General features: G+C 42.2%; 1 protein-coding gene, 6 non-coding genes and 7 pseudogenes across 7 annotated transcripts in view; 1 reads left to right on the forward strand and 13 right to left on the reverse strand.

Annotated features, from left to right (window-relative positions):
* Positions 1 to 27999, reverse strand: part of LOC140294513 (protein NLRC3-like) — a 1060349-nt gene that overhangs the window by 435941 nt on the left and 596409 nt on the right. The gene's annotated exons all lie outside the window — the stretch shown is intronic.
* On the reverse strand, positions 7206 to 7324 carry LOC140288952 (5S ribosomal RNA; annotated as a pseudogene).
* Positions 7594 to 7712, reverse strand: LOC140297807 (5S ribosomal RNA). The gene has a single exon (XR_011913509.1). It is a non-coding gene; the product is annotated as a 5S ribosomal RNA (ribosomal RNA).
* Positions 12764 to 12882, reverse strand: LOC140303215 (5S ribosomal RNA; annotated as a pseudogene).
* Positions 13145 to 13263, reverse strand: LOC140295379 (5S ribosomal RNA; annotated as a pseudogene).
* On the reverse strand, positions 13526 to 13644 carry LOC140300830 (5S ribosomal RNA; annotated as a pseudogene).
* Positions 13914 to 14032, reverse strand: LOC140298113 (5S ribosomal RNA). The gene has a single exon (XR_011913790.1). It is a non-coding gene; the product is annotated as a 5S ribosomal RNA (ribosomal RNA).
* On the reverse strand, positions 14302 to 14420 carry LOC140298551 (5S ribosomal RNA). The gene has a single exon (XR_011914187.1). It is a non-coding gene; the product is annotated as a 5S ribosomal RNA (ribosomal RNA).
* LOC140302917 (5S ribosomal RNA) lies at positions 14690 to 14808 on the reverse strand (annotated as a pseudogene).
* LOC140288605 (5S ribosomal RNA) lies at positions 15078 to 15196 on the reverse strand. Its single transcript, XR_011912176.1, has one exon. It is a non-coding gene; the product is annotated as a 5S ribosomal RNA (ribosomal RNA).
* LOC140289378 (5S ribosomal RNA) lies at positions 15466 to 15584 on the reverse strand (annotated as a pseudogene).
* On the reverse strand, positions 15854 to 15972 carry LOC140298469 (5S ribosomal RNA). The gene has a single exon (XR_011914113.1). It is a non-coding gene; the product is annotated as a 5S ribosomal RNA (ribosomal RNA).
* On the forward strand, positions 16577 to 16695 carry LOC140299249 (5S ribosomal RNA; annotated as a pseudogene).
* trnaq-uug (transfer RNA glutamine (anticodon UUG)) lies at positions 20522 to 20593 on the reverse strand. Its single transcript has one exon. It is a non-coding gene; the product is annotated as a tRNA-Gln (tRNA).

The following is a 27999-nucleotide window of genomic DNA, read 5'->3' on the forward strand; positions in this document are numbered from 1 at the left end:
GGAACTCCCTGAATTTGAGGCCTTGGTGATGCTGCCATCTGGGGAAGTATTGTTAGGAATGAATGTGCAACATTTCAAACATTTTACACACCCCTCCTTTTTCTGCCAGTAACATATCCAAAGCAGTTCTATTTTGCCATGCCATAGGGGAAGTTGGACATAATTGTTCAGCAATGCCTTGTCGATGTAATATAAACAATCAAAACTTATTTATTGTTTGCCACCAGAAAAGAAAAGATTAAAACACTGAAGCAACTTGATTCAACGCTTGAGACGTCGCAGCTTTTCTGGAGAGAGTTTGTCACCCAACGCCTTAAAGTTCCCCTTAGGGAACAGATGGAAAGGCATCAGTAGTTGGGTTATTGTGCAGCTGTCCTGCCAGTTGGAAGGAAGGGCGGCCCTAAGTTTCATATCCTTACACAGCCACAACAACCACAGGTTGGGCCTGGTTAGTACTTGGATGGGAGACCGACTGGGAATACCAGGAGCTGTAAGCTTTTTAGCTTCTCCAGGCACATGCAGTTGTGTATGTGGAGAGGAGCACCTGGGAGAGAACACGCCCCTGGAGGAGGCCGGTGCTGATGGTCTGTGGTCATTTATTCTCTTCAGGATAACTTTACATTAAATGGGACAAACTCTCCATCCTTCCATTTGCTTTAAATGGTTTCAGGGGGACTGGGGCCTATCTCACAGAAACTCTTCAACATTCCAGCCTAATAACAAGTCTGAAACTAAAGCAAAAACTGCAGCCCCAAATGAACATTGGCATGATATAGGTTGTGTCAAATGCAAAAGCAGTCCCTTTTACACCTTTTGGAACTTCTCCTTTCTCAGGACAAACTTAAATGTATGAGGATCAAAGCCAACAATGACCTGGGACATCTCAGCAGATCCAGGATTGGCAACATGGAGACTGAGAGCCAAAAAGAAACTGAGGTGTCTGCCAACAAATCAGCAGCAGCTTAAGCTGATTAACTTCCTGATGTGTCATAAGGTGATCACATGTTTCAACAAAAGACATCAAATAACAGCTGAAGCTGCATTAAAGACAATAAGAGATGTGGAAGCAGCATCAAAGCTGATAAATATTAACTTTAAACCTTGTTGGATGTGAAATTAAATTTATTTCATTACATCATCATGATGTGAGTGCTCAGCTGCATAGAAACAGAAGAAGAAGCTCCACTTTAAGACTGTGTGATTCCAATGATCATGGCTTCCTTGACTCCTCTCTCAAACCATCTCTTCTCTGTCCAGGATGTGGACATTACTGTCCTCAAAAGAGTGTCCCTTCTTCTTGAGATGTAGGTGCACTGCTGAGTTTGACCTGAAGAGGTGGCTCTCCTATGTTGTGCCATGCGCTCGTGGAGCTGTTGTTTGGTCTCTCCTATAAAGAGGTCTTTGCTGCACTGCATACACAACACCACCCAGTTTGTGTTTGGGTGTTTAATCCTTTGGATGAACCAGTATCTGTCTGAGGGTGTTCTTTGGTTTATTGAAATTAGTTGTATAAACTCAGTTCAATGAGGCCTACAAGCTGTGAATACTTGAAAGAGACTTTAGGTAATATGTCTGTATTACGACTTAAAATCAGCTAAGATGTTCTGAGTCAAAGTGAGCAGAGCACAGGCAGAGTTCAGTCTAAATGAACAGAACAGGAGCTTTAACCTAACATCCCTGTGAGCAGGATGAAGGCGTCCTCTGTTAGTTTTCAGATTTCAGCTGTGAACCTGCAGGACGACATGAGAAAAGAGATTTAAACATCTGTAATATCACACTGTGTCAGTTTGTTCACAGGACTCACAACCTGTAACACTGATGCTGCTTTCAGGGAACTTCTTCCTGTTATTGTTTGTTTTTTTGTAAACTTTAACTTTATCAATAAGTGGCAGACCAAACAGCGCAGTCACCTCTCCATCTGTGGTCTCCAAACCCGACTGAAACTGAGGAGTCTGCTGGAAACTCCACTTTACTCTGACCCGCTACACCCAAACTCGTACCTGTGATGATCCAAAAACAATACGTGGAACAGAACAATGAGAGTTAAACAGTTCTCAGCCCCACCACAAAACCTTTTTATTCATTTAGATGAAATCATCCTTTCTTCATCATATTCTCATTAATGATCAAAGCTGAGTCAGATTTCTTTGAAAAGTCCATCGCTGACAGCAGCAGAAAGTGACTAAATATACTGAACATAATTACAATGTTTTCAGTATTTTTAGCTTGTGCTACTTTCTATTTGTGCTCCACTACATTCAGAGACTCTGTTGTACCTTTTAGTCCACTACATTCATCTGATAACTTCAGCACATTCAGACTAATACTAAAAAATATCAGAAAGAACAGAATCAGATCATAGAATATGATGTAAGATCACACACATCACCTTTAATCATTCCATAACACGTTATTCCAAAGTGTGACATTCTGCCTCATTCACTCTATTTTTTACATTCAGGTATGTTTTCATTCGAATGTTTTTGTAGTTTGAGTAAAATAAAAAGTAAATCTACAGTTTTTACCTGAAAAAAAATCTCTGTGGTTCTGATTCTGTAACTTTTGTCCAAGAATTCTTCTTCCACTTCTTGTCTCTGAGAACAAATGACATCTCCTGTAATGACTGACATCATATAATATTGTTACATTTAGCTTTGATTTGAATCACTTTGAGGTTTCATGTTGTTCTTTTTGTTTTCTGAGTTTCTTCCAACATCTCAGAACACATTCAGAAACAAGTTTGAAGCGTTTGTGAGCAAACAGGTGAAACCCAGAATATGATCCTGAACCAAAGCAACTCTTCCAGCCACAGATGGCTTTCAACAAATATCTCTGAAACAAAGCAGTTACTTGTTGCCGCCGTGTGTTGCCACCATGAGGGATGCTGGTGGTGTGACAGCCTCACTCCCATTTTCACAGAAACACAATTCATGATCAGGAGGAATCCACAATTTATTATTTCCAGAAAAAACATCCAGAATCAGAACATTTAGTTTCTGGGTTACCAAGGAGATCATTACTGAGAGTTTTCAAAGCAGCAGCAACATTTGATCTCTGAAACAGATCAAAGTAAGTTTAACTGCAGAATTATTTTCACATTTACAAAGTGATGAGATGTGAAAAGAATCTGTGATAAAGGAAGGTCTGCTGATTTCTCTGTTTGGCTCCATGAAGTGGAAGAGAAACAACAACATACAAACACATCAACACAAGGATTCAACTAACATTCAGAGCTCAGAGAAGTTTAGATTTTCATGTGGAGAAATCTTTCTGTGAATAAAACTCAGCATTAGCAGTGATATCCTCCATGGCTGCAGAAACAGGAAAAAGAAGCAAATAAACAACAGAACAGCAGCGCAGAGACATCACAGCAATGAACTCTCAGCAACAAACTGACTGAATACCTTTATTTCACTTCACACAGCTCAGCTGTGGCTCCAGTCCATCCAATCCTAACTCCAGCATAGAGCGGCTGAGTGAATGTGGTCTGGACTCTGTGGAGGAGAGTCATGGCTTCAGAGACGCTGTAGAAGGACAGAATACCTGCTCTGTGATCCAGGTACACTCCTACTCTGGAGGACTGAGGACCTGAGATGGAGGCTTTCATCTTGTTGGACCAAAATTCAAAACTGTTTTGGGAACATTTTAATGCCCAAGATTTGTCATTATGTCCAAATCCACATTCATTCCCTGTTCTGCTGATGTTCTTGTATGCGACTGCTACATCAGCTCCTCCCCCTCTCCTCTCCACCTCCCAGTAACAGCGTCCAGTCAGACTCTCTCTGCTCAGGACCTGACACCATTCTGTGAATCTGTCTGGATGAGCAGAATAAGACTGAGGTTGTCTCATTACTGTCACTTTTCTGTTCCCCTCTGACACTAACAGATATGTGTTTGCTGTGTTTGGATCCAGTGTGATGTCACATGAATATTTTAAGAAGGCAGCTCTGCTCTTTGGCTCTGGTTCTGGTTCTGGCAGTAAAACATCCACTTCAGTGACTGTCAGTGAGCTGTTTGTCCATTTCTCTCTCAGAATGTCCTGTAGTTTCTCTCTGAGCTCTGACGCAGCTGCTGTCACATCCTCAAAGTACCTCAGAGGACGGTATTGATGCTGGATGAGTGTGTGGACTCACTGAGTGCTGACAGTGAGGGGTAGTTGTGTAGAAACTGGTTGTGATCCTCTGTGTGTGAGAGCTGCTTCAGCTCAGCATCTTTCCTCTTCAGCTCAGTGATCTCCTGCTCCAGCTTCTCCTGAAGCTCTTTGACTCGACTCACTTCAGTTTGCTGCTGGGATCTGAGCTGCTGCTTCACATCAGAGCTTCTTTTGTGGATGAGACGGATCAGCTCGGTGAAGATGTTCTCACTGTCCTCCACTGTTTTATCAGCAGACGGATTGATGGCCTCCACCTCCTGTTGAAGCAGCTTCACATCTTTCTCTCTGTCCTGGATTCTCTGCTGGATTTGTTGTCGACTCCCCTCCAGCTCTCTCTGCCTCTCAGTCCTTTCTGCTGCAGCTGACACTGTGTCGTGGCCTTTATGATCATCCACAGGGCAGAGATAACAGATAGACTTCTGATCAGTACGGCAGAACATCTTCATCACCTCATCATGACGACAGCAGATGTTCTCCTGGAGGCTCTTGGAGGGCTCCACCAGCTTGTGTTTCTTGAATGGAGTCACATCATAATGAGGCTGAAGGTGTTTCTCACAGTAAGAGGCCAGACAGAATAAACAGGACTTGATGGCTTTCAGTTTTCTTCCAGAGCAGAAATCACAGGCCACAGCTTCAGGTCCAGCATGGCAGAGATCAGCAGGAGCAGCTTGGAGTCCAGTCTTCTTCAGCTGCTTCACTAAATCAGCTAACATGGTGCTTTTCTCCAGGACAGGCCTCAGTGTGAAAGTTTTCCTGCATTGAGGGCATCTGTGAATTCCCTTCTTATTCTTTCCATTCCAGTAGCCTTTAATACAGTTCATGCAGTAGCTGTGTCCACAGGGAATAGTCACCGGATCCTTCAGTAGATCCAGACAGATCGAACAAGAGAAGGTTTCCAGGTCCAGTTTAACCCTTTTCTGAGCCATTTCCTCCATTTGGCAGAGCAGTGTGTGACTCTCAGAGCAGAAACACCGTCTGTGCTGTGATACAAAACTAATTCCACCTCCTTTTGTTGCAGCTGATCAGCTGATCTTCACTTAAGAGCTCCTCTACTATCACACAATGGTTTCACACATCCTCCCAGCTTCAGATCAGTTTGGGGAGGGAACAAGGGAACAGTGCTGGTTTCACCTCAATCCAGGCAGGATTGTTCAAGGGGTTGTTGAATTCTTATTTGTTCTCTGTTGAAGGGAAAGATAAATTCATTAACCTTCCACTTAAAGCTCAACATGAAGAAAATTGGTTTCTCTGCATCTATCAGATCAACATTGTCCGATACCTTTAGCAGGCAGCTGTACAGGAAATGTAAATGTTGCTGTTTCTTAGTATTTTCATGCTTTTCATTTATATTTGTATAATCAGCCCTGCTCTGCAGCAGCTTGAAATTCATAAATCATGATCTTCTGCTGAAATGCTCACCTGAATCTTCAGACTGATGCATTCAAGTGCGTGACATGAAACATGAGCTCTCATACGGCTGTTGGACTTCAGAAGAGGTAAAAACCTGCAGAGCTGACCCCTAACCTGCAAACTGACTGCATCAGACATGTTTGATCATAATCTATCTATCGAGCTCTGTATGCTGACTGGTGTCTTCAGGCTGAGTCTGATAGAAACCCTCTTTGTCTCTTTGTCTCTGTGTAGAAAAAAAGCTGCATCTTAAGATGGAGTTCCTGTGGTGTTTTGTCCGCTCTTGTCCACACTGAAAACACAAACAGCATAAAACAGCAGAATGACTTCTTTTCCAGCCTTTTTCAGTTGGCAGGAAACAACAAAACGCTTCACAGCAAACATCTGTTCAGAAGTGAGAAAACCCAGCTGAGCAGATCAGTGATTTCTGTGCGGCTCAGATAACATTTCATGTTAGGCTGCAGTCTGAGGTGCTGATAAAGGCTTTATTTTATGATCATGCTGTTATGCAGCTAAGTCTATATACATCCTGGTCAGTGAGGGGATTTAAACTGAGGAGGCAGGATTACTTTTACCTCTGATGAGCTCAGTTATTAAGCGGAGAAAAGCATCATTTTTATCTGGACAGAGGGATGAACGTGAGAGAAAAAGTGGCTTTAATATATTAACCTGAAATAACGTGACTGTACTCTGACAACATCACGGTCCATCTGATGCCCCCAAAACCCTGAACTCTAAACCACTGCAGGGATTTCTGTACATCTATAATGGAGGAGTGGGAGATCCTGTCAGAACTTCTATCTGTGATGAGCATCTGAAGCAGAAGATGTTTCACAGCTCAGATGGTTGAGGTCTGAAATGTAACGTGTGTGGGGACAGGCAAAGGTGTAGAAGACAAAAAGTGGAGGCTCCAGATGGTGATAGAAGATAACGACTCTGTTTCTTTCAACTGAGGCTTCAGACAGATCCCAAACTGACCTCTGACCTCAAGACTCCTGCATGATAATAACATCCATGCAACCAAAGACCTGAAGAAGTTGCACTGATCTGAAAGACAAAAGGACGGTGATGTTACCATCCATCCCCCATGATTTCAGACATTAACTCAACCACAAACTTGGACAAACTCCTTCACCACAGTAATGACTCTACATCCTGATGAGGGACATTAAAAACAATCGTTTCTAACAATTTCTATCTAAACTATAAATGATTGGAGGGATTTTTCAACAGTGACAGTTAAGGAGTGTCATCAGGTGAATGAGATCAGCTCAGTAATGAAAACACAGTTTACACTAAATACAGTCTGTGGTTTACACAAGCCTCAGTGAAAATAAATACAATTATTATTCAGAATATCTTGGTGGTTTACATTGTTGCACATATTTTCAACACAGTCATCATGTGCTATGAAAAGCTGAATGTCAGAAATAAACTGAAATGATGGAGAGTATTCATAAGAGCAACTGGACTTCTTTTTTGATCTTGAAGACGTTGAATTTTGATGGGACAGCAGCTTCCTCTTTAGTTTTTGTAGAGAAGTACAGTAGAACAACCGAGTACTAACCAGGCCCGACCCTGCTTAACTTCACAGGGTGATCAGACGTTGCAACAAAAGACAGGTGGTGCAGATAAGAGAAAAAGCTTAAAGCACCTGGTATTCCCAAGCAGTCTCCCATCCAAGTACTAACCAGGCCCAACCCTGCTTGGCTTCCTAGATCAGACGAGGTCGGACATGTTCAGGGTGGTGTGGCCGTAAGCAACAAAGTGTGTCACAAATGTGCATTATATAGGTACTGGAATCATACAGTTCCTCTATGTAACCAGATAATTGCTGAGAAAGGCTGATGCGTATTGGGCACATCTTCTTCCCTGACGTGATTATTATCTGTAGTTGAAACTGAGACTCTCAGATCACTTCGTGTCTGCCAACAAAGCAGCAGCAGCTGAAGATGACCAACTTCCTCATGTGTCACAGGGTCATCAGACGTTGCAACAAAAGACATGCAGGTGGTAGAGAGAAGAGAAAAAGCTTACAGCACCTGGTATTCCCAAGCAGTCTCCCATCTAAGTACTAACCAGGCCCAACCCTGCTTGGCTTCCGAGATCAGACGAGGTCGGGCATATTCAGGGTGGAGTGGCCGTAAGCAAATATATCTGTGAACAATGTGCATTATATAGGTACTGGAATCATATGGTTACTCTATGTAACCAGATAATTGCAGAGAAAGAATGATATGTAGTGGGCACATCTTCTAGGATTCTGGGTCTGACGGCTTTGCTTTGCGGTAAGACGTATTGCATCACTTCCTGTTGCTTTGTGTGTGTGCACTGTGACAGTTCTCGCTCTCCTTGAACTACTAATAATCACCTTATTTCTCCCTATAATTTACACATCTTGCATAGTTAACTCTATCCCATACTTGTTATATTCTAACGCTCACTCTTACAGATCTTTAGTCTTTATTTTTCACTTTTTAGCGGTGTATCTGGTTCTCTAGCTTAGCATGGCTACCAGTTCTCTTCCTCTATCTCCTGCTTTCACCTGCTCCGTGTGTCAGATGTTTAGTTACTCCTCTGCCTCCTTTAGTGGTAATGGTACATGTAACAAATGTAGTCTTTTTGTAGTTTTGGAGGCAAGGCTTTCTGAATTGGAAACTCGGCTCTGCACTGTTGAAAACCACCCGATAGCGAGCCAGGCCCCTTTAGTCAGTGCGGAGCCACCTAGCGTAGCTTGCTCTGTTAGTCGTCCCCGAGCAGATCCCGAGCAGCCGGGACTTAAGAGTGGCTGGGTGACTGTCAGGAAGAGGAGTCATAGTCCTAAAGTCAAGCCCGTGGTTCACCATCAACCTGTCCACGTTTCTAATAGATTTTCCCCACTCAGCGACACACCCGCTGAGGAGAAAACCCTGGTAATTGGCAGCTCTATAGTCAGAAACGTGGCATTAGAGACACCAGCGACCATAGTCAAATGCATTCCAGGGGCCAGAGCGGGCGACATAGAATCCTATTTAAAACTGCTGGCTAAGGATAAACGTAAATACGGTAAAATAGTTATTCACGTCGGCGGTAATGACACCCGGTTACGCCAATCGGAGGTCACTAAAATTAATGTTGCATCGGTGTGTAATTTTGCCAAAACAATGTCGGACTCCGTAGTTTTCTCTGGACCCCTGCCAAATCTGACCAGTGATGACATGTTTAGCCGCATGTCCTCATTCAATCGCTGGTTGTCTAGATGGTGTCCAGCAAACAACGTGGGCTACATAGATAATTGGCAATCTATCTGGAGAAAACCTGGTCTGATGAGGAGAGACGGCATCCATCCCACTTTGGAAGGAGCGGCTCTCATTTCTAGAAATATGGACGAATTTATTAGTCATCCAAAAACATGACATCCCAGGGTTGAGACCAGGATGCAGAGTTGTAGTCTTACACACTTCTCTGCGGCTTCCCACCTGATGCTGCCCCCCCCTCAATCAAAAAACACAAAAGGAGCAAATCCTCTTGTGCAAAAAAAATTTAAAACAAAAACTTTAACTGAACAAAAACATCAAACTATTAAATGTGGTTTGCTGAATATTAGATCTCTCCCTTTGAAGTCTCTGTTAGTGAATGATTTGATTTGTGATCATCATATTGATATATTTTGTCTTACAGAAACCTGGCTGCAGCAGGAGGATCATGTTAGCATTAATGAATCAACTCCCTCTGACTATTTAAATGTTCATGTTCCTAGAACCACAGGTAGAGGAGGAGGAGTGGCAGCTATCTTCAGATCAGGGTTACTAATCAGTCCTAGACCCAAGATTAGTTTTAGCTCTTTTGAATCTCTGATTCTCAGTTTTTCCCACCCAAAGTGGAAATCACAAAAATCTCTTGTGTTTGTTGTTGTGTATCGTCCACCTGGCCCTTATTCTGAGTTTCTGTCTGAATTCTCAGAGTTTTTATCCCAGTTAGTGCTGAGTACAGATAAAGTCATTGTAGTGGGTGACTTTAATATTCATTTAGATGTTGAAAATGACAGCCTAAATATTAACTTTAATTCTATATTAGACTCTATTGGATTTTCTCAAAGTGTTCACAGACCTACTCACTGCCTTAATCATACCCTTGACCTTGTGCTGACTTATGGCATTGAGAGTGAACAGTTAACAGTGTTCCCTCATAACCCTGTCTTGTCTGACCATTTTTTAATAACTTTTGAATTTACATTACTTGACTACACGGTTTCTGAGAAGAATTCTACATATAGAAGGTGTCTGTCAGAGAATGCTGTAACCAGATTTAAAGAGTTGATTTCATCATCCTTTTCTTCACTGCCATGTGCTGATATGACACAGGATGGCTACCTAAATTTTACTCCAGTAGAACTTGACTCTCTTGTTGACAGCACTACAGCTTCAATGCGTACAACACTGGACAATGTTGCCCCTCTGAAAAGGAAGGTAATCAGTCAGAAGAGGTTGGCTCCTTGGTATAATTCACAGCTGCGTGCGTTAAAGCAGACTGCAAGAAAGCTGGAGAGACAGTGGCGTTCCTCTAATTTAGAAGAGTCTCAATTAGTCTGGAAAGATAGTTTAATAACGTATAAGAAAGCACTTCGTAAAGCTAGAACTGCGTATTATTCATTATTGATAGAAGAGAATAAGAATAATCCCAGGTTTCTTTTCAGCACTGTTGCCAGACTGACAAAGACTCCGAGCTCTGTTGAGCCATGTATTCCTTTAACTCTCAGCAGTGATGATTTCATGAGATTCTTCATCAATAAAATTGTTTCTATCAGAGAGAAGATTAATGGAATCCTTCCCATTATTATCACTGATGTATCATCAAGTAGAGCAGCTTTAGAAGTATCTTTCGAACCTGAATTGTATTTAGACAGCTTCTGTCCAGTTGATCTTTCTGAGCTAACAACAGCAATAGTCTCTTCTAAACCATCAACTTGTATGTTAGACCCAATCCCAACCAGACTGTTCAAGGAGGTTTTCCCCTTAATTGACACTTCCATATTGGATTTGATCAATCGGTCTTTGTTGATAGGATATGTACCTCAGACTTTTAAGGTTGCTGTAATTAAACCTTTACTTAAAAAAACCTACTCTTGATTCAGAAGTGTTGGCTAATTATCGACCTATATCCAATCTCCCTTTTTTGTCCAAAGTTCTTGAAAAAATAGTTGCAGTTCAACTTTGTGATCATTTACATAGAAATAATCTGTTTGAAGAGTTTCAGTCAGGATTCAGAGTGCATCATAGCACAGAAACGGCACTGGTGAAAGTTACCAATGATCTCCTGTTAGCTTCTGATAGCGGACTTGTTTCTGTGCTTGTCCTGTTGGATCTCAGTGCTGCATTTGATACGATCGATCACAGCATTCTGTTACAGAGACTTGAACATGTTATTGGGATTAAAGGAACTGCATTAGGCTGGTTTAAGTCATATTTATCTGATAGATTCCAGTTTGTTCTTGTAAATGAGGAATCTTCCTCACACGTTGGAGTAAGTCATGGAGTTCCTCAGGGTTCTGTGCTTGGACCGATTCTTTTTACTTTATACATGCTTCCATTAGGTAACATTATCAGACAGCATGGCATAAATTTCCATTGTTATGCTGATGATACTCAGCTGTACTTATCTATGAAACCAGATGAAACCTACAGGTTGGTCAGGCTACAAGCCTGTCTTAAAGACATAAAGACCTGGATGACTCAGAACTGTCTGCTTTTAAATTCAGACAAAACTGAAGTTGTTCTCTTTGGACCTGAGCGCTTCAGGGAGAAATTGTCTAGTTATATAGTTACTCTAGATGGTATTTCCTTGGCTTCTAGTTCTACAGTGAGGAACCTTGGAGTTATTTTTGACCAGAATTTATCATTTGACGCACATATAAAACTGGTTTCTAGGACTGCCTTCTTTCACCTTCGTAATATTGCCAAAATCAGGAACATCCTGTCTCAAGGTGATGCAGAGAAACTAGTTCATGCATTTGTTACTTCAAGATTGGACTACTGTAATTCCTTATTATTGGGCTGTCCCACATATTCTCTGAAAAGCCTCCAGCTGATCCAAAATGCTGCAGCCAGAGTTCTGATGAGAACTAACAGGAGAGATCATGTTTCTCCAGTTTTAGCTTCTCTTCATTGGCTCCCTGTTAAATTCAGAATAGAATTTAAGATTCTTCTCCTCACATATAAAGCTCTTACTGACCGAACTCCATCATATCTTAAAGATCTCATTGTACAATATTTTCCTAACAGAGCACTTCGCTCCCAAACTGCAGGTTTACTTGTTGTTCCCAGAGTTTCTAAAAGTAGAATGGGAGGTAGAGCCTTCAGTTATCAGGCCCCTCTCTTGTGGAATAAGCTGCCAGTAAATGTCCGGGAAGCAGACACCCTTTCCACTTTTAAGATTAGGCTTAAAACTTTTCTTTTCGATAAAGCTTATAGTTAGGGATGGCTCAGGTAATCCTGAAACATCCCATAGTTAAGCTGCTATAGGCTTAGACTGCTGGGGGACCTCATCTGTCACACCTTTCCTCACTTTGCTCTCTTTTTCCCCCTGTTTAATTTCAAAATTGATTTTATGTACATGTGACATTATTGTGGTTATTAACCTATGTTTCCCTGTTCCAACAGATATCCTTTGAATGGCGTTATGGTGTTTTTCCCCCCTCTTTTCCCTCTTTTCTGTCTTCTCAAACCCCAGCTGGTCGAGGCGGATGGCCACCCTTCCTGAGTCTGGTTCTGCCAGAGGTTTCTTCCTGTTAAAAGGGAGTCGTTCCTTTCCACAGTTGCCACAGGCACGCTCAGGACGGGAGATTGGACTGAAGACACATTTCGGTGCAATCTGTTGGTTTCCTTAGCTAGGATATTAATTTTTTTTAATTAGCTCTATATGAATTAATTGGATTATGATTACAATGAATTGAATTCCAATTGGCTTGAATTGGACTATATTACTTAAGTGCCTTGAGATGACAATTGTTGTAATCTGGCGCTATATAAATAAAATTGAATTGAATTGAATTGAATCTTAATCCCTGATGTGATTATTACATGCAGTTGAAACTGAGACTCTCAGATCACTTCGTGTCTGCCAACAAAGCAGCAGCAGCTGAAGATGACCAACTTCCTCATGTGTCACAGGGTGATCAGACGTTGCAACAAAAGACATGCACGTGGTAGAGAGAAGAGAAAAAGCTTACAGCACCTGGTATTCCCAAGCAGTCTCCCATCCAAGTACTAATCAGGCCCAACCCTGCTTGGCTTCCGAGATCAGACGAGGCCGGGCATATTCAGGGTTGTGTGGCCGTAAGCAACAATATCTGTGAACAATGTGCATTATATAGGTACTGGAATCATATGGTTACTCTATGTAACCAGATAATTGCCGAGAAAGAATGATATGTAGTGGGCACATCTTAATCCCTGATGTGATTATTACCTGCAGTTGAAACTGAGACTCTCAGATCACTTCGTGTCTGCCAACAAAGCAGCAGCAGCTGAAGATGACCAACTTCCTCATGTGTCACAGGGTGATCAGACGTTGCAACAAAAGACATGCAGTTGGTAGAGAAAAAGCTTAAAGCACCTGGTATTCCCAAGCGGTCTCCCATCCAAGTACTAACCAGGCCCAAACCTGCTTGGCTTCCGAGATCAGACGATGTCGGGGATATTCAGGGTGGTGTGGAAGTAAGCAACAATGTCTGTCACAAATGTGCATTATATAGGTACTGGAATAATACAGTTCCTCGATGTAACCAGATAATTGCCGAGAAAGGCTAACTTGTAGTGGGCACATCTTCATCCCTGATGTGATTATTATCTGTAGTTGAAACTGAGACTCTCGGATCACTTCGTGTCTGCCAACAAAGCAGCAGCAGCTGAAGATGACCAACTTCCTCATGTGTCACAGGGTGATCAGACGTTGCAACAAAAGACATGCAGTTGGTAGAGAAAAAGCTTAAAGCACCTGGTATTCCCAAGCGGTCTCCCATCCAAGTACTAACCAGGCCCAACCCTTCTTGGCTTCCAAGATCAGACGAGGTCGGGTATATTCAGGGTGGTGTGGCCGTAAGCAACAATGTCTGTAACAAATGTGTATTATATAGGTACTGGAATCATACAGTTCCTCTATGTAACCAGATAATTGCCGAGAAAGGCTGATGCGTATTGGGCACATCTTCTTCCCTGTCGTGATTATTCTCTCCAGCGGAAACTGAGACTCTCAGATCACTTCGTGTCTGCCAACAAAGCAGCAGCAGCTGAAGATGACCAACTTCCTCATGTGTCACAGGGTCATCAGACGTTGCAACAAAAGACATGCATGTGGTAGAGAGAAGAGAAAAAGCTTACAGCACCTGGTATTCCCAAGCGGTCTCCCATCCAAGTAATAACCAGGCCCAACCCTGCTTGGCTTCCGAGATCAGATGAGGTCGGGCATGTTCAGGGTGGTTTGGTCGTAAGCGACAATGTCTGTGACAAATGTGCATTATATAGGTACTGGAATCATACAGTTCCTCTATGTAACCAGATAATTGCCAAGAAAGGCTGATATGTAGTGGGCATATCTTCATCCTTGATGTGATTACTACCTGTAGTTGAAACTGAGACTCTCAGATCACTTCGTGTCTGCCAACAAAGCAGCAGCAGCTGAAGATGACCAACTTCCTCATGTGTCACAGGGTGATCAGACGTTGCAACAAAAGACATGCAGGTGGTAGAGAGAAGAGAAAAAGCTTACAGCACCTGGTATTCCCAAGCGGTCTCCCATCCAAGTACTAACCAGGCCCAACCCTGCTTGGCTTCCGAGATCAGACGAGGTCGGGCATATTCAGGGTGGTGTGGCTGTAAGCAACAATGTCTGTCACAAATGTGCATTATATAGGTACTTGAATCATATGGTTACTCTATGTAACCAGATAATTGCCGAGAAAGAATGATATGTAGTGGGCACATCTTAATCCCTGATGTGATTATTACCTGCAGTTGAAACTGAGACTCTCAGATCACTTCGTGTCTGCCAACAAAGCAGCAGCAGCTGAAGATGACCAACTTCCTCATGTGTCACAGGGTGATCAGACGTTGCAACAAAAGACATGCACGTGGTAGAGAGAAGAGAAAAAGCTTACAGGACCTGGTATTCCCAAGCAGTCTCCCATCCAAGTACTAACCAGGACCAACCCTGCTTGGCTTCCGAGATCAGACGAGGTCGGGCATGTTCAGGGTGGTGTGGCCGTAAGCAACAATGTCTGTGACAAATGTGCATTAGATCGGTACTGGAATCATACAGTTCCTCTATGTAACCAGATAATTGCCGAGAAAGGCTGATATGTAGTGGGCACATCTTCATCCCTGATGTGATTATTACCTGCAGCTGAAACTGAGACTCTCAGATCACTTCGTGTCTGCCAACAAAGCAGCAGCAGCTGAAGATGACCAACTTCCTCATGTGTCACAGGGTGATCAGACGTTGCAACAAAAGACATGCAGGTGGTAGAGAGAAGAGAAAAAGCTTACAGCACCTGGTATTCCCAAGCAGTCTCCCATCCAAGTACTAATCAGGCCCAACCCTGCTTGGCTTCCGAGATCAGACGAGGTCGGGCATATTCAGGGTGGTGTGGCCGTAAGCAACAATATCTGTGAACAATGTGCATTATATAGGTACTGGAATCATATGGTTACTCTATGTAACCAGATAATTGCCGAGAAAGAATGATATGTAGTGGGCACATCTTAATCCCTGATGTGATTATTACCTGCAGTTGAAACTGAGACTCTCAGATCACTTCGTGTCTGCCAACAAAGCAGCAGCAGCTGAAGATGACCAACTTCCTCACGTGTCACAGGGTGATCAGACGTTGCAACAAAAGACATGCAGGTGGTAGAGAGAAGAGAAAAAGCTTACAGCACCTGGTATTCCCAAGCGGTCTCCCATCCAAGTACTAACCAGGCCCAACCTTGCTTGGCTTCCGAGATCAGACGATGTCGGGGATATTCAGGGTGGTGTGGAAGTAAGCAACAATGTCTGTCACAAATGTGCATTATATAGGTACTGGAATCATACAGTTCCTCGATGTAACCAGATAATTGCCGAGAAAGGCTAACTTGTAGTGGGCACATCTTCATCCCTGATGTGATTATTATCTGTAGTTGAAACTGAGACTCTCGGATCACTTCGTGTCTGCCAACAATGCAGCAGCAGCTGAAGATGACCAACTTCCTCATGTGTCACAGGGTGATCAGACGTTGCAACAAAAGACATGCAGGTGGTCGAGAGAAGAGAAACAGCTTACAGCACCTGGTATTCCCAAGCAGTCTCCCATCCAAGTACTAACCAGGCCCAACCCTGCTTGGTCTCTGAGATCAGATGAGGTCGGGTATGTTCAGGGTGGTGTGGCCGTAAGCAACAATGTCTGTGACAAATGTGCATTATATAGGTACTGGAATCATACAGTTCCTCTATGTAACCAGATAATTGCCGAGAAAGGCTGACTTGTATTGGGCACATCTTCTTCCCTGAAGTAATTATTCTCTGCAGCTGAAACTGAGACTCTCAGATCACTTCATGTCTGCCAACAAAGCAGCAGCAGCTGAAGATGACCAATTTCCTCATGTGTCCAAGATCGGACGTGTTCAGGGTGGTTTGTCTGTAAGCAAAAGTCACCATGACAAATATATATTATATAGCTGCTGGAACCATATGTTTCTTCTAGTTTTTCACATAATTGGCTTGAGAGGCTGATGCTGATCCTGCACATGTTCTTCTCTCGTGTTGGTTCTCTGCAGCTGAAAGTGAGACTCTCAGATAACTTTGTGTCTGTTGACCTCTTCTGTTCCCTGTGTGTAGTTTTGTGTTCAGCGTCACACAGAGAGACCGAGGCTGCTTAGTTAGATGAAATCATCACAAATTGCTCATTTTTAAACAGTTACATTATATTTTAGAAGTCAGAACACAGTAATAGATGTTGTTTCAGCATCTATAAAAAGCTGATTTGTGACTGATTATCTCGCTTACGGCCATACCACCCTGAACACGTCCGATCTCGTCCGATCTCGGAAGCTAAGCAAGGTTGGGCCTGGTTAGTATTTGCATGGGAGACCGCCTGGGAATATGAGGTGCTGTAAGTTTTTTACACCTGCAGGAGGCGCTGCTGCTCACTCAACACAGACAGCTTCTTGACATACATCACATTGGGAAGGAATCAGTCAAATAAATTCACTTTTCAATCTTTGTCAAACACTGGAAATGAGCGCACACATAAACCTCATTTAGGTCACTCATTCATATCATCTTCCAGCACTGCTCAGCTCACAGTGACTTCATCTGTCTGAATTCTTCTGGATACCAAACACACACAAATATTATTGTCTCACGTTAGTCTGCAGACTGTTAACAGATCTTCCTGCAGTCTGCAGATTCATCCCATTTCCTTCCTTCCTAAGAATCCCTGCTGATATCCAAGGTGCTGATCCCAGATCTGCTCAGATGTCCCAGGTTCTCCTCTGCTTTTATCCTCACACACTGAACTGTCTCCTCATTTATGTGTTAACAACCAGAACCCACTGATGTGGGCTCAGAAATAAAGTTTCCAATGTTTTCCAAACACAAATGAATACATTTCAGAAATGTACTGAGGCCAGATAGAAAAAGTGCACGTGCAGCCACTTTAAACTGTCAAATAGGCAATTTAACGGCAGTTATATTTATGTTTCGCCACTAGATGCAGCTATGATTTTATGGCCATAGAGGAAGTCCGTATAACACGTTTGTTTTAAGTGTTTTGATGTTTATATTTATTGTTTAGCAATGTTTAAAGGATATAGTTAATAACATTTGGTGTTAGGTAAAAGTTAAAAGTTAAAACTTGATAAGTTTAGTTTAAGGTGACCGTGATGTCACTTCCGGTTTTAAAAAGCGGTCCGGTAAACTGGTATCATTGATATGGATCCAATTAAGAAAGCAATCAACGAAGACCATAAGCGGTTTTAAGTTTACCGGTTTGTCCACTTGCAGGCCGAAGTGGTATGTAAGTTTGTGTTTGTAAATAATATATTTTCTTTTAGTTGAGGCATGTGTAATGTAATATTTGTACATCATTTGTGTTTTATCAGTTCTACGGTGTACTTGTGGTGAAAGCCGACGATGAAGACCACAGTAAAAATCAGTGAAAAGAACACAAGTCTCGTATCTGTGAACAAGCCGGCATATGTTTTTTTCCAAAGACCACGTCCAGCATTTGATTGAAATTGACCTCTCTGTCCCCTGTATTTCCACACTGCTGGTGTATCAGTGAGAACACTGAAACGCAGAATGCGACAGTGGGGCCTCTCAAAAAGGGAAGGCTACAGTAAAATGACAGATGATGAACTTGACAGCTTGGTCTCTGCCATCAAGCAAGACTCCCAGAATTTTGGTTGGTGCTTTTTACAGAAAGTTTTTCTTTGAATTATATCATGCACTTGTCCATAGCATTATAAAAAGATTTGTGTCATAATAGTAACATTTGAAATGACAGGGCTTTCCACAGGCACCGGCTGCCGGCCATATAGCCTCCACAACTAAGTCTAGCTGAGGGCCGGCTACTTTAATGACTGCTATTTTTATAGCCTAAAGGCTATCAATATTATTTTTTCAATTTTCTAGTCTGTGCCTTAGTGGAGAGTCCTGGACATTATCATAACAACGGTCATCATAGCATGTATACCTGAGAAAAAGTGAAATGCCTAAATTGTTTGTTCACATGATTATCAATCAATATATCTTAAATAAAAGTGGTTTTCACTTCTTTTCCTACAGGTCACAAAATGGGAAAAGGTCGTCTTAGGGCTTTAGGCCACAGAGTTCAGTGGACAGAGTGTGGGATTCGATGCACCGGGTTGATAGTCTAAGAATACTACAGAGAATGACAAGCCTCGGATGTGTTGTGAGAAGGACCTACAATGTCGCAGCTCCTCTGTCACTCGTACATATAGATACCAACCACAAGTTGATCAGGTAAGCTGACAGCAAAGGACATCACATGGACATTATATATTTATATATTAATTTAAAAAATGGTCTATGGCATACATTCTGCAGATTTCTGGAATCTGGTGTAATGGACCACGATGTAGCTGCATTAAACAATTGATACATTTTTATTTCACAGATATGGTGTGGTAATGTTTGGAATAGATGTTTTTTTAAGAAAGGTCAGTGTCCCCATGGAGATTATAGTGTGTGATATAATATTCAACTTAATTTTGTTAAAGCTATACTTTTCTTTCTGGCAATTCTACACTTTCCTTTTGTAATCTTAAAATGCTCCTAATAAGCTTATGGCACACTAAAATGTAAAAGCAAGCCACCAGGTGTTGAAACTACACGCGAACTACAACGCAGGCCGTGCTAACATTAGCCTGGTAGATCACAAGTTGTTTATATTCGGACACGGCAAGCACAAGAATAGCCTTGATGGACGTGGTAACTGGACCGCTGATAACTTGACAACATTCTCCGCTCCGACATCCGGGGGAGATGGAACGCACCATCACTTTCTCACCTCACACGTCAGGGAGGAGGGGAGCGTCACAGGTCAGGCTGGGGGAAGAGGGTGAGACTTTGGAGGGAGGGGGAGTTGTTCATGTTTAAATTTTTACTAAGTGCTGTGCTACATGCCAGAAAGGTAAGTATAGCTTTAAGTCTAACATCACACATGGAACAATATTTCATTCATTTATTATTCTTATATTATTGTAGTTAATGTTTAATGTGTTTTTTATGTGGTTTTTATGTTTTCCAAATGCTCACAAAGATCATGTACCGACACGCTGCCAATAACAACAAGGCATCAACAGCCCAAGATTTCTTCCTTCAGACTGTAGAGACGCATGGTTTTCCATCCAGGTAACATGCTATGTTTTGTTTTGAGGTTGCTGTTTTTATGTTTACATTGTTATATTTTTACAAGATGTTAAAAGAAATGTAAAGTCAACAATATTGTTGACTTTACATTTCCACTGACATAATCACAATATTATATGTATGTCTTTACAGTGATCTGCTGTTCAAGGGTGTTTCAGTCTTATAATATAAGCATCTTTATGTATTGATAAATTCCTTTACAACTAGTGTCTCCTCCAGGATTAGCAGATGATGAAACCTGTTGTGGATTTACAACAAAAATATAGAACAAATTTCTACAACACATTCCTGTACAACTTGGACCTGTGCATTGGATCTCTTTTTATCATAGTAGTATTGGAGACTAGTGTGTACATATACATAAATATTTATCATGTCTATCTATTCTTTGCTGCTCAGGTCCCTGATCGTAGTCAGGCCATCCTCCCATGATTAGATGGAGAGGACAGCTGATTTTCCTTTGCCTGCCTTTTGTGTTGAAGGACTGAGTCACACAGTTTTATCAACCACATATTTCATTTTTTGGACTTTTTTGAAAGAGTATCCATACCAAGGAGTAAAATTGTACAATCCTCTTTTTCCTAAATCAGCACCAACTTGTGCGCACCGCATGGAGTTGACGCTCAGATCCCGGCAGGCAGAAATTGCTGCTCCTTGATTGGATGATTGGTTGGCCCATGGGTGGGCACCGGGTTAATTATGCAGGCTTTTGAGTAGTTCTCCTTGTCGCTGATTGATACCATGGGATTGTTTTTCCTGTTTCCTTCTCCTTTGGCTTCTGTGTCCAAATTCCAAATGGAGAGCATGGAAAAATATATGCATTACAAATTGATATGGAAGAAGAAATCAAATAGATTCAATTAGTGACACAGAGGTGAGAAGGTAAATAGCACAGACCCTCTCAGCTGAATGTTTCACTTTTTCAACATTAACCAATTTAAGCCCTCTCTTTGGAATTGGTCAATAACTCACTCTGGTGTGACTTGACAACTGACTAACCTCATCCACTCATTTTCTTTCCAGAACACAAACATGACAGCGCACAACTGAAGGTTCCACCGAGATTTGAACTCGGATCACTGGATTCAAAGTCCAGAGTGCTGACCTTTACACCATGGAACCCCTTCCACAGGCAAACTATGCTCTTAGTCATCTAAATGCTTGACAATATAAAGGTTTAAAGCAAAGTGGGGTTTTTTTGGGGGTAAAAACAAAAAACACTTGGTCGAGGCAGATGGCCACCCTTCCTGAGTCTGGTTCCTTCCTGTTAAATGGGAGTCGTTCCTTTCCACAGTCGCCTCAGGCACGCTCAGGATATATAAGTCTGCCACAACTTCTTCGTTAGAAGAACGGGCAGGGTTATCGGGAGAATTTTGGCCCGTACATGCATTCGCCAGTGTGTTAATGATGTCCTCATACTTTAATATTCATCCTGCAAATTACGAGCGGACTGACAAATTGTCATTCGCTTTTCGCCACAGTATCCACACCTTAGACAAGATGGCTGCAGGCACTTCCGTGAAGTCTGACATCAGTCAAGTTTCATTCAATATATTCAGAGTTTCATTCATTCAAAACTGAGGTTGTTCTCTTTGGACCTGAGCGCTTCAGGGAGAAATTGTCTAGTTATATAGTTGCTCTGGATGGTATTTCCTTGGCTTCTGGTTCTACAGTGGGGAACCTTGGAGTTGTTTTTGACCAGAATTTATCATTTGACGCACATATAAAACTGGTTTCTAGGACTGCCTTCTTTCACCTTCGTAATATTGCTAAAAATCAGGAACATCCTGTCTCAAGGTGATGCAGAGAAACTAGTTCATGCATTTGTTACTTCAAGATTGGACTACTGTAATTCCTTATTATTGGGCTGTCCCACATATTCTCTGAAAAGCCTCCAGCTGATCCAAAATGCTGCAGCCAGAGTTCTGATGAGAACTAACAGGAGAGATCATGTTTCTCCAGTTTTAGCTTCTCTTCATTGGCTCCCTGTTAAATTCAGAATAGAATTTAAGATTCTTCTTCTCACATATAAAGTTCTTAATGACCGAGCTCCATCATATCTTAAAGATTTAATTGTAAGATATTTTCCTAACAGAGCACTTCGCTCCCAAACTGCAGGTTTACTTGTTGTTCCCAGAGTTTCTAAAAGTAGAATGGGAGGTAGAGCCTTCAGTTATCAGGCCCCTCTCTTGTGGAATAAGCTGCCAGTAAACGTCCAGGAAGCAGACACCCTTTCCACTTTAAGATTAGGCTTAAAACTTTTCTTTTCGATAAAGCTTATAGTTAGGGATGGCTCAGGTAATCCTGAAACATCCCATAGTTAAGCTGCTATAGGCTTAGACTGCTGGGGGACCTCATCTGTCACACCTTTCCTCACTTTGCTCTCTTTTTTCCCCTGTTTAATTTCAAAATTGATTTTATGTACATGTGACATTATTGTGGTTATTAACCTATGTTTCCCTGTTCCAACAGATATCCTTTGAATGGCGTTATGGTGTTTTTCCCCCCTCTTTTCCCTCTTTTCTGTCTTCTCAAACCCCAGCTGGTCGAGGCGGATGGCCACCCTTCCTGAGTCTGGTTCTGCCAGAGGTTTCTTCCTGTTAAAAGGGAGTCGTTCCTTTCCACAGTCGCCACAGGCACGCTCAGGACGGGAGATTGGACTGAAGACACATTTCGGTGCAATCTGTTGGTTTCCTTAGCTAGGATATTAATTTTTTGAATTAGCTCTATATGAATTAATTGGATTATGATTACAATGAATTGAATTCCAATTGGCTTGAATTGGACTATATTACTTAAGTGCCTTGAGATGACAATTGTTGTAATCTGGCGCTATATAAATAAAATTGAATTGAATTGAATTGAATTCAATATATTCAAAGTTTCATTCCATATATTCAAGGTTTATTCAATATATTCAGAGTTTCATTCAATATATTCAAGGTTCATTCAATATATTCAGAGTTTCATTCAATATATTCAAGGTTCATTCAATATATTCAGAGTTTCATTCAATATATTCAGAGTTGCATTCAATATATTCAAGGTTCATTCAATATATTCAGAGTTTCATTCAATATATTCAAAGTTTCATTCCATATATTCAAAGATTAATTTCCTGAACGGCATGCCATAATATATATATACATATATATATATATATGAGAGAGAGAGAGAGAAAAAAGTTAAGAATCAAGATCGATTTGATGTAAACTGATGTGAAAAACTGTTCCATGTAACTGTTACTACATTAAACTCTCAGGATTGATATTTTTCTTTGAACAAGTTGATCATGGGACAGTGCGAACGCAGTCCCCCACTACCACAAATTATGCAGTCGAGATTCCCACATTTCCACGGTCGTGCAAAGCTACCACAGAAAACCAATTGAATCGCTCTGTTCACTGACCAATCAGGTGGCTCACTGACCTTTGACCGTAGACTACCAATAGCTTCGCCGGACTCACCAGGCAGCTAATCACATGTCAGAGAAAGCGAAGAGACGGTGCGAGCGAAATTTGGACATTGTTTTTGCCAATGACTTTGACAGTTTATCTGTTAAAGAAGTTAAAAACAGAAAGATAATTTGCTACAAATTTGACGGAGTTAACCGTAGTGTTTTTCTGTGATAATCTTTTCATTGAAAGGTAAGTATAAGAAGCTTCTCCCACTCGGTAAAAAGTCGTCGTAAATTTTAACTGAAGACTCTTTTTAAACATAAACATTTTCTTTCTTACACTCATATTACCGAAAAGTCCGTTTATAGTCGTTGTATCGCGTTAAATGGGTCAACCAAAACACATATATGTATTGTATGTATGCTTGTACGCATGTATGTTTTTGTACGCACGTGTGTGCATACACATCTCCCTCTCCATATATTTATACAGGAATATACATATATCTATATATAGCCCACATATCAGCTATACATGTGTGTGTATAACAGATATATAGATATTCAATATCATGTGCAATGTACGATGTGCAATATTTTAACTGTATGTGCAATATTATTTCACTTTTCATTATTTTCACTATTCAGTGTTATCATTATTATTACTACCATGTACAATTACATTCATTATCTGGTGCAATACAACCTCTCAATAGCGCTGATAAATTAATAGATTAATAAAGTTCTTGTCTTATCTCGATAGGCAGACAGACATTTAATACCAAGATGTAATGCCACTTTACTGCTAATATGAATTGCTGCCCCAATAAATTTCCCTTTGGAGAATAACATTGTTTAACTATCTAGATGGCAAACCCCACAATCTGCATTGCCAACCCAGATGCTCCTGAAAATCGGCAACAGGCCATTCTGATGGCGAGCAAAGAGGCCCGTCTTTATCGGGATAAAAGGCTGGTCTTCCCCTCACCTCCCCCGGAGCTGCTGAACCAAGCCACTGCCCTGGCCCACGCAGAAAAGCTCCTTCAAGCGGAGGCTATCACTGCTCCATCCCGTCAGCAGTGCCTGGGAAAGCTGCCAGTGCCGTTTGGTCAATACAAAAATGCACCATTCCACTGGCTTGTGGGAAACGATGTGGGCTACATGAAGTAGTAAGCATTTTAGATTTAAGACAAATTTGGTGGCATGTTTACACATCTGTTTCATTCTTGGTTCAATTACTAATCCGTTTGTCACAGTCTGATGATATAAATGATGCTTGTTTGAATTAAGGTAATATATATCATTCCAGCATAATTGACAAGCACAGGGTAGAGAAGTCAAGCACACAAAAGAGAGGAGAGGCAGTGAACCAGTGGGTGAAAGACTTCCTCGCTGAGTATGAAGAGAGCTTCCCACAAGTCTCCATTGTCCTTGAGGCAAACATCGACAGGTGCATCTATGGTCAGAAAGTCTTCGAGGACAGCAGCTTTGAGGAGATGTGGGAGCTCTACAGTCAGCATGGAAGATTAAAGAAAAAGCCAGAGCAGTTCACTGACAGCGAGAGAGACAGAGCACAGAAGGCCTACAGCTCAGTGAGGAAGTGGTTGAACACACCGGTGACCCACATCACAAGTGTGACGATGAAGAGCTTCAGAAAGTATATTTATGAGAAGGAGAAAGTAAGTGTTCAGAAAGAGAAAGGTTAGAATTACACAGAAAATAAAAAAATACTCAGGGTTGTAAGTAAGCTTGTTTGTGTTTGGTAAGTGAAACATGGTATATCATACATTCTGATTGTTACACTGACTTATTGTCCAGCAACTGCAGGAAAGCACCTCTAAGTCTAGTCCTTCATTATGGCCCGGTGATGAAGCTGAGATGGTAGCTGCATGCGAGGCTGTGGAACGTAAGTAACATCAGTCAATTTATATGAAGTAGTTTTATGTAAATAAGTCATAATATAAGATAAAAAATTTGATACATTTTTAGTCCCAGGAGTCTAAGACTCAAGATTCTGGGTCCAGAGACAAGGTAAAGCTGCCAGACTCCAGTGTTTCCCAAAGGCTTTTTCACCCCTCTTCACTGCCCAAGCTGCCTGAGTCCATCGCACCACCCAAGCTGCCAGAGTCCACCGCACCACCCAAGCAGCCTGAGTCCACCGCACCACCCAAGCTGCCAGAGTCCACCGCACCACCCAAGCTGCCAGAGTCCATCGCACCACCCAAGCTGCCAGAGTCCACCGCACCACCCAAGCTGCCTGAGTCCACCGCACCATTCAAGCTGCCTGAGTCCACCGCACCACCCAAGCAGCCTGAGTCCACCGCACCACCCAAGCAGCCTGAGTCCACCGCACCACCCAAGCAGCCTGAGTCCACCGCACCACCCAAGCTGCCAGAGTCCACCGCACCACCCAAGCTGCCAGAGTCCACCGCACCACCCAAGCTGCCTGAGTCCACCGCACCACCCAAGCTGCCTGAGTCCACCGCACCACCCAAGCTGCCTGAGTCCACCGCACCACCCAAGCTGCCAGAGTCCACCGCACCACCCAAGCTGCCAGAGTCCACCGCACCACCCAAGCTGCCTGAGTCCACCGCACCACCCAAGCAGCCTGAGTCCACCGCACCACTCAAGCTGCCAGAGTCCACCGCACCACCCAAGCTGCCTGAGTCCACCGCACCACCCAAGCAGCCTGAGTCCACCGCACCACTCAAGCTGCCAGAGTCCACCGCACCACCCAAGTTGCCTGAGTCCACCGCACCATTCAAGCTGCCTGAGTCCACCGCACCACCCAAGCTGCCACACAAGAAGCGCATATCCAGGATCCCGCCCAATCAGCCGGAATCTGCTGCACAGCCAACTGAAGCCCCGTCCGCATCCCAAGGCCAGGATTATCCACTGAAACCACCTCTAAGTGACTCACCTGTAAGTAACATTTACAGTGAATGCAAACATAAGTGTGAGACGCTTCTTTAAACTGTGCTCCATGTGTATCATTTCATGTTACAAATAATAAAAACAACTTAGCTTTGTACGTGTTGTGCGTGTTACAGGTGGAGTTAGAGGGCTGGGTACGTCTTTGGGAAAACCCAAATGGCATTCCAGCAGCTGACATCTCATGGCTAAAGGAGGACACAGAGAGAGGTCTCTTCCCTGCCGTTCAAATCTACAAGGACATCCCTGGTGTGCTCAAGAGGCGAAGGGTGATGAAGTCAGACCGCATGTGGTTTTCCCCTCCAGAACCTCCAGGCTTCGTCGGAGGTGCTCTGCCTGTACCACACCTGTTTTTTCCGCAGCCGTGTCTTTGCGTGGCGCCCTGTAGGAGTCTGGAGATCTTCCCTGAAGTGTCCTCGTGGCGATGAGTGTGTTGGAAAGGGTCGTAATGTGTACCTGTACAAGTCTGGCTACCACCACCGGGTATAACTCAATTCAGCTGTGTTAGAGTAAAAACATCATGGCTGAATAATGATTACAATGTATCTAAACATGTAAAAGGAAATGTTCCTTGAAAATCATCTTGATTTTATTATATATTGTTATATGTTATTATCATTATTGTTATTATATACACACATGGACAAAATTGTTGGTACCCCTCAGTTAAAGAAGGAAAAACCCACAATTCTCACTGAAAGCACTTGAAACCTACAAAAGTAACAATAAAGTAAAATTTATTGAAAATTAAATAATCAAAATCAGCCATTACTTTTGAATCGTTGATTAACATAATTATTAAAAAAAAATAATAATAATGAAATAGGGCTGGACAAAAGTGATGGTACCCATAACTTAATATTTTGTTGCACAACCTGTTGCAATCACTGCAATTAAACGATTTCTGTATTTGTCAAAGAGCGTTCTGCAGCTGTCAACAGGTATTTTGGCCCACTCCTCATGAGCAAACTGCTCCAGTTGTCTCAGGTTTGATGGGTGTCTTCTCCAAATGGCATGTTTCAGCTCCTTCCACAGATGTTCAATGGGATTCAGATCTGGGCTCATGGAAGGCCACTTTAGAATAGTCCAACGCTTTTCTCTCAGCCATTCTTGGGTGTTTTTGGCTGTGTGTTTTGGATCGTTGTCCTGTTGGAAGACCCATGACCTGCGACTGAGACCAAGCTTTCTGACACTAGGCAGCACATTTCTCTCCAGAATGCCTTGATAGTCGTCAGATTTCATTTTACCTTGCACACATTCAAGACACCCTGTGCCAGATGCAGCAAAGCAGCCCCAAAACATTGCTGAGCCTCCTCCATGTTTCACCGTAGGGACAGTGTTCTTTTCTTCGTATGCCTGGTTTTTGAGTATGAACATGGAGTTGATGTGCCTTACCAAAAAGCTCCAGTTTGGTCTCATCTGTCCAAAGGACATTCTCCCAGAAGCTTTGTGGCTTGTCAACATGATTTTTTTCAGCAGTGGTGTCCTCCTTGGTCGTCTCCCATGAAGTCCACTTTGGTTCAAACAACGTCGAATGGTGCGATCTGACACTGATGTACCTTGGCCTTGGAGTTCACCTTTAATTTCTTTGGAGGTTGTCCTGGGCTCTTTGGATACAATTCGAACGATCTGTCTCTTCAATCTGTCATCAATTTTCCTCTTGCGGCCACGTCCAGGGAGGTTGGCTACTGTCCCGTGGGTCTTGAACTTCTGAATAATATGAGCCACTGTTGTCACAGGAACTTCAAGCTGTTTAGAGATGGTCTTATAGCCTGCACCTTTAAGATGTTTGTCTATAATTTTTTTTCGGATGTCCTGGGACAATTCTCTCCTCCGCTTTCTGTTGTCCATGTTCAGTGTGGTACACTCCTTTTCACCAAACAGCAGAGTGACTACTTGTCTCCCTTTAAATAGGCAGACTGACTGATTATGAGTTTGGAAACACCTGTGATGTCAGTTAAAGGACACACCTGAGTTAATCATGTCACTCTGGTCAAATAGTTTTCAATCTTTTATAGAGGTACCATCATTTTTGTCCAGCCCTATTTCATTAGTTTTTTTTAAAATAATTATGTTAATCAACATTTCAAAAGTAATGGCTGATTTTGATTATTCAATTTTCAATGAATTTTTATTTATTGTTACTTTTGTAGGTTTCAAGTGCTTTCAGTGAGAATTGTGGGTTTTTCCTTCTTTAACT

Source organism: Leuresthes tenuis, unplaced genomic scaffold (assembly GCF_036924035.1).
Source record: "Leuresthes tenuis unplaced genomic scaffold, fLeuTen1.0.hap1 SCAF_1, whole genome shotgun sequence".
Taxonomy (NCBI): domain Eukaryota; kingdom Metazoa; phylum Chordata; class Actinopteri; order Atheriniformes; family Atherinopsidae; genus Leuresthes; species Leuresthes tenuis.